The 10,695-nt window shown below is 47.2% G+C and overlaps 1 protein-coding gene across 1 annotated transcript in view; it reads right to left on the reverse strand.

Annotated features, from left to right (window-relative positions):
• Positions 1 to 10,695, reverse strand: part of SYN3 (synapsin III) — a 598,011-nt gene that overhangs the window by 65,382 nt on the left and 521,934 nt on the right. The gene's annotated exons all lie outside the window — the stretch shown is intronic.

Raw genomic sequence — 10,695 nt, forward strand, 5'->3', positions numbered from 1 at the left:
GCTGGGAAGTCCAAGGTCAACATGGATTCAGTGTCTGGTGAGGCCCTGATTTATTCCTGTAACCTCACGGGGTGGAAAGGACAAACAAGCTCCCAGGACCTATTTTAGAAAGACACTAATCCCATTCCTCAGGGATCTGCCCTCATGACCTCCCAAAGGCTCCACCTCCCAATTGCATCACCTTGGGGGGTAGGATTTTAGCATATATCATATTTTAACGTATCTATAACAGACAGATAGGTGGATACCTAGCTAGCTAGGTTGGTAACAAATTGGTAGAAAATAGCTAGTTTGCAAAGACTGTGAAAGACACAACCGGAGGGTGTCCTAGGGGATGTACTACTTTGTATTGCCTGAATATTGAGGGACCTCCTGAAGCTGATCAGTCGGGCTGGGTTTGTAGAATTCCATTTGATGGGTGTTTAGGCTGCACTATGACGCACATTCTTCCCATGCAAGTCACAAGGTTGTTAGAGAAATCAGAAGAAATTTTCCAGGTAGCACAATGTAAGTATATAGATGACAGGGTCAGGATGGTCTAGGTTCACATCCTAGCTTAGGGACTTTCAAATGCCATGATTTGGAATGAGTTCTTAAATCTTTCTGGGGTTCAATTTCCTCATGTGTAAAATGGAGATGATACTATTTATACTCACTCTCAGAGAGTTGGGAGGATTAGAAATTCTATCTAATTCTATCTATCTATCTATCTATCCATCTATCTCTATATCTAAAATCTATCTCTAAAATCTATCTATCTATAACTAAAATCTATCTATATCTACCCATCTAAAATCTACCTATCTATTTCTATCTAAAATCTATCTATCTATCTATCTATCTATCTATCTATCTATCTATCTATCTATCTATCTATCACTATCTAAACTCTATCTATCTATCATCTATCTATCTAACTCTATATATCATCTATCTATTTCTTCTAGGTGATGGTTATTATTGCATGCATAAGAGTTTTAAAAATACAAAATACTCCACAAATGGAAGATATGGCTTTGAGTATGGTTTGAGAGTCATACTTCTAACTATGTGACTTTGGGAAATTTCTTAACTTCTCCAAACCTTAATTTTCTCATCCGTAAAATGGGGTTTGTAGTAGTACATGCTTCACAGAATTACTGTGAAGATTTAGAAGTAAACTGGCCCAACAATTTGAACAGTGCCAGGCACAAAGCAACGAATGTTAGCTGTTTGTCATTAACTGTAAGCACCTTTATCAAAAAGGTATCTGATTTGCTTTCTAGGAAGCTGATTTGCTTTCTAGGCTCACCAGGGCGACTATTAAAGGACCAGCGAGTAGGTAGGGCTAGGAGCAAAACTGCAGGTTTATTTTTGGTCAGCCAGCTTTGTGGGGGAGGGGTGAGGTCCCTCGGTCTCCAGCAGGGGAGGCCGGGGGAGTCACCCAGTGGAGCTCTCGGGCGAGCTTCCTAGGTCCGCACACGAGCAGGGGCCAAGGAAGTTTGTAGGGCGCGCCCGCCGGGAGCGGCTTTTATGTCCTGGGCCTGGGAGTGGGCGGGCAGTGGGCGGGACATAGGCGGGTCCGGGGCCGGGCGGTAGGCGTGGCTAGGTGGGTTCCGGTTTTTCTCCGTCAGAGGTCGGGTTGCGCCTGCACAGTTGACCTGTGTCTTTCCCGGGCACGGGAAAGCTGACAGTGAAGAACCCGGAACTGCGCCATCTTGCCTCCGTTCGTCCAAACAGTATCTAGAGATTTTGTAAAGTTCAAGATACAATAATGGCATTAAAGCTATTGTCCTCATTTTTCTGGCCCCGATGGCTTATGTTTTCTGGGCATGGACACCTCTCTCCCAGTCCTCTGAAAAGCGTTTTAATACATGCTGAAGGTGTGTTCGGTGCCACAATGGCTGGACTTATCTTGCTTACGCACAGCTTCCGAGGTCGATTAAACATGGTATTTAACCAACCTCCCTCCACACATACCGCCTTTTAGGGAGGACTGGAAAGCCTGCTGACTGTCCTGCAGGACTTGGGAGGTGTTTGTCTATATCCAAAAGACAGACAGCGGAGGAGGATGCTGAGCGTGGGGTCCCGCCAGGGGATGGCTAGACTCTGTGTCTCTCTGGCTCCCTTGTGAAATACTGGGATATTAAAGGTCATTGTAAACATTTCCCAAAAGCAGTAAAGATATTTTTTATGCAGAGAGGGATGTGACTCACTTTACCAAAGTTAAAGGGTCTACAGCGTTGTGCTGAGGTTAGGAAGAACTGGAGGTTTTTGTTTTCTGATTAAAACACTGAATTTTAATTTTGGAGTTGAAGTTGTGCAGGTTTCTCTCCCAGGTAGATCTGGGAGTAGGGAAAGGGGGTGTAGTAGGGTTGGGGGAGGAGTCTCAGGAGGGAGGGAGAGGGCAGGGTGCTGGGAACTGTGCTCTGAGTATGCCACAGTTAGCAACTCTACCCTCATAGAAGAAACAACTTAGAACCTCAGTGTGAAGGGGCCCAAGATGGCATCTGGTCAACCCTCTCATTTTGCAGCTGAGGCACATAGGGAGGAGCAGGTGACTTGGATAGGGTTGCTTACCCGTGAGCTAAAGACCAAGACTGGCTTCAAGTCTGCTCAGCACTGGGGTGCAGACTTCTCTCTACTAGTGACCCACAATGCGTGACACTGGTGGCCCACAGGATGATTTAGAGGGGACACAAATGAACATGGATAATTTTAACAGTTAGATATTTATTTCAATGTGTATTAGAAAAAATTATCTGGCCCCTAAAACTCGTAATCTATGATAGTGATACAAAATGCCATTTAAAAATATATTTAAGCAAAGCAAGAGGGAAGTTGTGTGTGTGTATGTGTGTGTGTGTGTGTGTGTGCGTGTCTAAAATGTTGGCTAAATAACAGAACGGGTGACCTGTAGGGTGTCCTAAATCATGACCACAGTCTACTCCATCTTTAGGGCTTTTGGTGCTGCAGGGGGCAGCCTCGGGAAGGCCTTTCAGGCTCTCTTAGAGTTTTAAGTCTGAGAAGCAGCAAACTTCCCCAGAGCACCCCCACTCTCCTTCTCCTTCTCCTTTCTTCTCCATTTCTCTCCTCCTGTGATGTTGTCTTCTTCATTCCCATCCCCAGTGCCCACAACAACCAGTGGGTAGTGGGAGTGGCTGGCCCTGGGTTGCTCTGGAAGGTCAGTATCTGTCTCACTTTATCCATTCCAGGAGCTTGGATTTACATGGGACCCTGGCCACCAGGGGGCAAAGCCTCAGGCCTTTTGCTCATCCTATCTCTAGGCATGTTAAGCTCACTCCATCTATCATCTTGGCAGGGTTTCCTAACCTGTGAAACAACCCAGCCTAAGCTATTAATGGGTTATAGTGGATAAATATGTAACCAGCCACCTCCTGCCACAGCCCTCGACCTGTGGCGATGGTACCTTAATACACCTTCAAGTCCTTCTCCCAAAGTCATAGTTAAAAAATAAAACCAGGCTGGGCACGGTGGCTCACGCCTGTAATCCCAGCACTTTGGGAGGCTGAGGTGGGCGGATCACGAGGTCAGGAGATCGAGACCATCCTGGCTAACACGGTGAAACCCCGTCTCTACTAAAAATATAAAAAATTAGCAGAGCGTGGTGGCGGGCGCCTGTAATCCCATCTACTCGGGAGGCTGAGGCAGGAGAATGGTGTGAACCCGGGAGGCGACGGAGCTTGCAGTGAGCGGAGATCGCACCACTGCACTCCAGCCTGGGCGACAGAGCAAGACTCCGTTTCAAAAACAAAACAAAACAAAAACCCTTCATGAAGGCATTGGCTTTGTTTTGTTCACCACTGCATCCTCAGTGCCCAGAACACTGCCTGGCACTGGGTAGGGGTTTAATTGGTATTTGTTGAGTAAACTAATGAGAGTATCAGGCCGTGTGCTCGGCGCTGGTGCTCCAATTGTGCTTTCTGCCCTTAAGGTCTAGCCCAGAAGAACCTGCAGATGGTGAGATGGTGCGGTAAGAGGGTGCTGTGCTAGGCCCAGAGCTTGCTCACAGGAGGGCGTGAATCGCATCATTCTTGGGCAAGCAGAGGAGGCTTTAAGGTGGGAAGGTACTTCAGTCGGGTCTTGGAGGATGATTCTCAAGGGGAAGTTAGGCTATGGTGTGATCTGAGGTGTATAAAGTACAGGTAGGTTTGGGAGAGCTTGGCTTAAAGAGATGTTACCATTTCTGCCCCTGGAGTCACATTCTGGCTCCTTCCTTCCTTCCTTCCTTCCTTCCTTCCTTCCTTCCTTCCTTCCTTCTTCCCTCCCTCCCTCCCTTCCTTCTTTCCTCCCTTTCTTCCTTCTTTCCTCCCTCCCTTCCTTCTTTCCTTCCTTCCTTCCCACCTTTCCTTCCTTCCCTCCCTTCCTTCCCTTCCACCTTCCCACTCTTCTTTTCTTCCTTCCTTCCCTTACTCCCTTCACTTCCTTCCTTCCTTCCCTCCTCCTTCCCTTCTTTCCTTCCTTCCTTCTCTCCCTCCCTTCTCCCCTTCCTTCCTTCCCTTCCTTCCCTTCTTCCTTCCCTCTTTCTCTTTCCTTCCTTCCTTCCTTTCCCTTCCTTCCTCCCCATTTTCCTTCCTTCCTCCCCCTTTTCCTTCCTTCCTCCCTCCCTTCCTGCCTTTCCTTCCCTCCTTCTCTTCCTTTCCTCCTTTCCTCCCTTCCTTCCTTCTTCCTTCTTTCCTCCCTCCTTTTCTTCCTTCCTTCCTCCCTCCCTTTCTCCTTTCTTTTTTCTGTCTCCTCTTTCTTTCCTTCTCTTCTCCTCTCTTCTCCTCACTCTCTTTTTTCTTTCTGACACAGCATCTCACTTTGTCACCCAGGCTGGAGTACAATGGTGCAATGATAGCTCACTGCAGCCTCGACCTCCTGGGCTCAAGCGATCCTCCTGCCTCAGTCTCCCAAAGTGTTGGAATTACAGATGTGAGCCACTGTATCTGGCTCTCTGACCACTGCTGACAACAAACCAGCCCCAGGACTTCAGCAACTCCAGCTCGTGTCTTCCACTCCTTTGTTCCCCATCCCACTCTCACTGGCCCTCAGGGCCTTGGTCTCAGGGCCTTGTGTTGCGACTGCGGGTGTTTGTTTTCAGATGGTAGCATTCGAGGGCACTCTACTCAAGAACACCAACCATGGATAAGGGCTGGAAGCAATGGTGTCCCGGAGCTGGCTCAGACTTGCCTATAAGAGGTGATTGTTAAATATGCAGACATCTTGTCAGCCAGTTATTAGATCATTGTTAGTTGGAAATCATTTGTGGTGGAAATATTTATACCCCAGAAACTGGCAAATACTACATATTAGGGTTCCCGCTCCCCTTTTCCCCAGAGAGCCAGTTTGCCAGCACACCAGTGGCTGGAAGACAGTTTATGACTGTTTTCGGTATTCCAGGTAAGGATATGACATGTTGCACAAATGATTCGATTGTCATTTTGTTAAAATAAAATATTTAAAAGCTTGACTTTAAAGCATCAAAAAAGGACACTCAAATGTTGCACATGTATGAGCTGCCTGGGTGACCTTTTTGGTGCTGTCCTCAGGATAAGGCCTCTCCTTCCATATTGGTTTATTTGGAGATTGCAGAGAAAGCCAGTAAAATACCGGTGATTTTGTCAACACTATGCTATTCAAGGACACAAAACAGAAAGGGAAGTTGGGTGCTGAGGCTAACATATGACTGAGTTCATCAAAAGGGCCTTATTGTTCTCTTGATGGATTCTATCATACATGTTGTAAATGAAAAGTTATTGAATAAAATTACAGCTAATCGAATGCTACTTTTATCCATGATTTCAAGTTCCCTGTAGGATTTCATGTGAAAGGAGAGTTTTGAGTGGCCCAGTTCACTCATGTTTCAAAAGAGGACACAGAAGCCCCTGAGAGGGAAGTCACTCTGCTTTGGTGGTGCAACTGGAAAGGAAAAGGAAAGGAAAACTCACAGGGGAAGCAGGGAAGGAAGAGATTTTTTTTTTTTTTTTTTTTTTTGGAGACAGAGTCTAACTCTGTTGCCCAGGCTGGAGTGCAGAGTGGTGTGATCTCACTACAACCTCCACCTCCAGTGTTCAAGCAATTCTCCTGCCGTAGCCTCCCAAGTAGCTGGGACGACAGGCACCCGCCGCCACGCCCAGCCATTTTTTTTTTTTTTTTTTTGTATGTTAGGAGAGACAGGGTTTCACCGTGTTGCCCAGGCTGCTCTCGAACTCCTGAGCTCAGGCAATCCTCCCGCCTCGGCCCCTCAAAGTGCTGGAGTTACAGGCATGAGCCACCAGGCTCGGCCGGGATTTTTTAAAGTTAGGACTCTCATCTGCCTCTCAGTGCCCTTTCCTTGATGAGGAAAGAAGTGAAAGTGTCCAAATTTCATTATTTCGGCAGGAAAAAAAACCACCATCAAGAGCCAGGTACAGTGGCTCGTGCCCACAATCCCAGCCACTCGGGAGCCTGAGCAGGAGGATCGCTTGAGGCCAGGAGGGTAATAAGATCACCCTGGACAACATACTGAGACCCTGGCTCTAACAAAATAAAACAAATAGCCATTTTTGGTGGTGCACACCAGTAGTCGCAGCTACTTGGGTGGGAGGATGGCTTGAGCCTAGGAGTTTGAGGCTACAGTGAGCTATGATCATGCCACCGTACTCCAGCCTGGGCACCAGAGAGAGACTATCTCTTAAAAAAAAAAATCACCATCACGTTTGATGCCAACAGCACCTGAACACAACCCATGCTTGCTAGTGTTTCATAACGTGCACCTACAAGGGCTAATGTGGTTTGGCCTTGCTGGTTTCTCTGACCTCATCTCCTACAACTTGCCCCCTCCCTCTCTCTTTTACTTCCTAGAACTCGCCAAGCCCAATGCTGCCTCAGGGCCTTTGCCCTTGGTACTCCCTCTGCCTGCAAAGCTCTCCCTGCAGCCAGTCCCATAGCTAGGCAGCCCTTCTCATGATCTGAGTAGCTGATGGATCATCCCATCTAAAGCAGCCCTTCTGTTACTCCCGGTCGCATGCTATTGTATTACTCTGTTTTGTGTTTTTCCTCGCACTTAGCACTGTCTCAAATTATTTTGTATTAATAGTTTTCTATACCCTCCAAAATAATAAGCAAAACACAGGCTCCACGAGAGTAGGGTCTTGGTCTTTTAAACTCGCAGATGTATTCCTTGCTCTCTGCACATGAGCAGATGTTTGGGAACCAATTACTGAATGAATAAAGGGATGTTGACCCTGGTACCTGGGCCCTCTTTGGACCTAAGCAGGTGGTTTTCAAACTGGATTCTATGGAGTGAATGGTGCCACGCCGGGAGACCGGCTGGGTGGGTCTCTAGAGCTCCTTTCTTTTTTCATCCAGAACAGTTCCACTAGGATCTGTTTAACATATTGAGTGTCTTCACTGTTCATTGGACAAAGGGCTCAAAGTCAAAAGAGCAAAGCCAGGTCCCTGTTGAGGAAGCATTGGGTGGAAGGTTGGATGCCACATCTTTGGAAGTCCTCTCTAACCCCAATACTTGTGAGTCCATGAATGCGACACAAGTCGAGTCAGCTTTGATACTGAGATGCGGTGGCAAGAAGAGAAGGACCACCACAGATGTGTTCTGGCAAGGGAGTGGGTGGGGGTTCCTCAGGCATGGGGGTGGGGGTCTTCAGGAGAGCTGTAGCCTGGTTCTAAGTTCTCCCTGCAGCTGCCTCAGCTACCTGCCCCTGAGTCATGACCTGTGATGCACTGGCTGATGCTTTTAGCTGAGGCCACATTTGAGGATCCAGCATTTTCCGACCACAACTTTAAACATAATGTTTGCTCCTGCACTCACCAAGAGAGCAACGGTCTTGCTCTCTGCGGTCTCATTAAATAGGATTCTATTTTCACAGCACTCACTTTTAGAACATTCTCTTTGCTGTTTCAGGCTCTTGGAGAGGCAGCCCAAGAGGCGCTGCTGCTAAAATGACTCTGGGCACGGTAGAGATGGGGAGATACGGAAATGAATAGCAGCTTTGTTTATTTGGCATGGGACCAGGCTAGAGGAGTTATATTAAAAAATAAAAAAAGTTCCCCTTCTTTCCACAAGGAAAAAAAAAAAACAAAACCAAAGCTATTCTGGTTTCATGGCCAACAACACAATTTCCCTCACAGAACAGAACAAATGTGAGTAGATTGAGATTAACTTTGTGGGAATAAATAAAAAAAAAATAAAATAATGACAAGTAGTCATGGGATAGGGCTGGTGAGGGGTTAATATCAAGAGTATTTGAGATGCCCTCATTAGGAAGCCGGAAATAAAACAAAGCAACGGCCTGAGTATGGGTCTACTGACATATAGACACACTCTGAGGCACCCACACATCCACAGGGCTCCCAAGTATTCCTGGTTCTCTCTCCTGCAGACCTGGCTTGAAGTCTTCCCACCATGGGGAGGAGATAATAACTATTAATAGTATGGCCATTCTCTGGCCATTCATCATGTGCCAAGCTCTGTGCCGACTATCCCCTGCACACCATAACGGATATAATTCACCATTCCTCCCACTGGCTTCGCTTGTCTGAGCTTCAGTTTTCCCTTCTGTAAATGGGTTTCATCAGATTACCTACCCCAGAGAGCTGCTGTGACAACTGAATAAGAAAACGCACATGAAATACGAAGCACAGGCCGGGCACGGTGGCTCAAGCCTGTAATCCCAGCACTTTGGGAGGCCGAGACGGGCGGATCACGAGGTCAGGAGATCGAGACCATCCTGGCTATCACGGTGAAACCCCGTCTCTACTAAAAATACAAAAACTAGCCGGGCGAGGTGGCGGGCGCCTGTAGTCCCAGCTACTCGGGAGGCTGACGCAGGAGAATGGCGTAAACCCGGGAGGCGGAGCTTGCAGTGAGCTGAGATCCGGCCACTGCACTCCAGTCCGGGCGACAGAGCGAGACTCCGCCTCAAAAAAAAAAAAAAAAAAAAAGAAATACGAAGCACAGGGCCTGGCACCTAGTGTGTGGTCAATAAATACATGGTTTCTGATGGTGACTATTTTCCATAAGGTACTTCAAATTCAAAACGTTAAAACCCGAACCCATTCTCTTTTTCCTTCAAGCCAATTTTTCTTGATTGTACATTTCAGTCATGGAATCATGATAGTCTTGAGTTCTTTTCCCACCTGGGCACAGTTGGTTCCCAAATTCATTCAAGTCTGCTGTTTTTCATATCACTTGACTGCATCCTTATCTCATTCCTCACAGCCTTGCTTACTGCCTGGGTACAAACCCTTATCATCTCTTCTCTGAACCGCCGTTTCTTCCTAACGGGGCCCTTATCCCCCCTTTCCAACCCCCACCCCTCTCTTCTCTTCACACCACTGCCAGGGCGTCTTTTTCTCCCTTATGAATCCGACCATGCCTATTCTTTGCTTGAAACCCACCAGTGGGTGTCTCTCACCAAGAAGATAAAGCCTGTATTCTAGAGTGCAGCGTGAAACACTCTCATGGTCTGGCCCCAGTCTCACTTTGTCTTCCTGGCCTCACTTCAGCCCAGGGCTTGTCCACACTGGCTTCACACTAGCATGAGTGGGGATACAACAACGCCAGTGTCTGGGCCTTACTCCAGCCAATCACATCAGAGTCCCTGGGATTAGGCCCCGGGCAGAAGCGTAATTTACAAGCTTCCTGGGTGCTTCGAATGCACTGCCAGAGTTAAGAATCGCTGCTCCCCCCATTCCAAGCAGCATGCTTGGGCCTTTATGCTTTTGTGTGTAGGTCCTGCTGTCTTGGACAGTTTTCTCTGCTTTTTCTACCTGCGATGTCTGCTTATCTTCGGAGACACAGCTCAAGTTTCCCACCTTTATGGAAGTCTTCCCTGGGACCCCCTTGAAGGGGCTCCTCTTGCCCATGACATTTCCTGCTATGACAATGTAATCATTTGCTTGCACGGCTAGATTCCTGCTAGAAAGGGACCCTCTTGGGAGGCCCAATGTGCATTCATCTTTGGCTCTTCACACTGTTGTGGTTCTCTAAGTACAGTGTCTACACATGCTTACGTATTTTTTTGATAAATGAAAATATCATGGAGATTCGTCCTCCGTCCTGACTGTAACTGGATTCTCAGCTCTTGGCTTATATTTCTGCTTTAGAGTTTACTCATTCTGCCTTGATCACAGTATGCTGTCTACATAATCTTCTTCTACCACCTGTCCCCACTCTGGGAGCTTATTTCCTACCACATTTTACCTCAAGCACTCACTCCTGCTCCACTGGCCTCCTCCCTCTTCCTTGACCACATAGAGTGGGCCCTGCCCCAGGGCCTTTGTCTGTGCTGTTCCTTCTGCTGTCATGCCCTTCCTCCACATGTCCACGTGGCTCACTCTCTCCTTCCTTTACATGGCACCTCACACAAAGGCTTCTCTGATTACATTCATCACACTTTGCCTCTTACTTGGTATCTTTCTTTTTCAGAACCCTTCTCGTCTCCTGACATATGGCAGATTTATTTGTTTATTCTTTTATTCATCTGCTTCCCTCCATAGCATGTAAGCTGTGTGAGGCAGGGACTTGATTGTGTTTGATAGTGCATCTCCAGTGCCTAGAATAGTGCCTGGCATGTACAAAGTGCCTGGCATGCTATAAATACTTCTTGAATACATGAATGAATGAAGATTTGCTTTCTAGTAAGCCAGTATTTTCTCTCTTTTCTTCCTTTCCTTTCCTTTTCCTTCCTTCCTTCCTTCCTTCCTTCCTTC

Source organism: Colobus angolensis, unplaced genomic scaffold (genome assembly GCF_000951035.1).
Source record: "Colobus angolensis palliatus isolate OR3802 unplaced genomic scaffold, Cang.pa_1.0 Scaffold457, whole genome shotgun sequence".
Taxonomy (NCBI): domain Eukaryota; kingdom Metazoa; phylum Chordata; class Mammalia; order Primates; family Cercopithecidae; genus Colobus; species Colobus angolensis.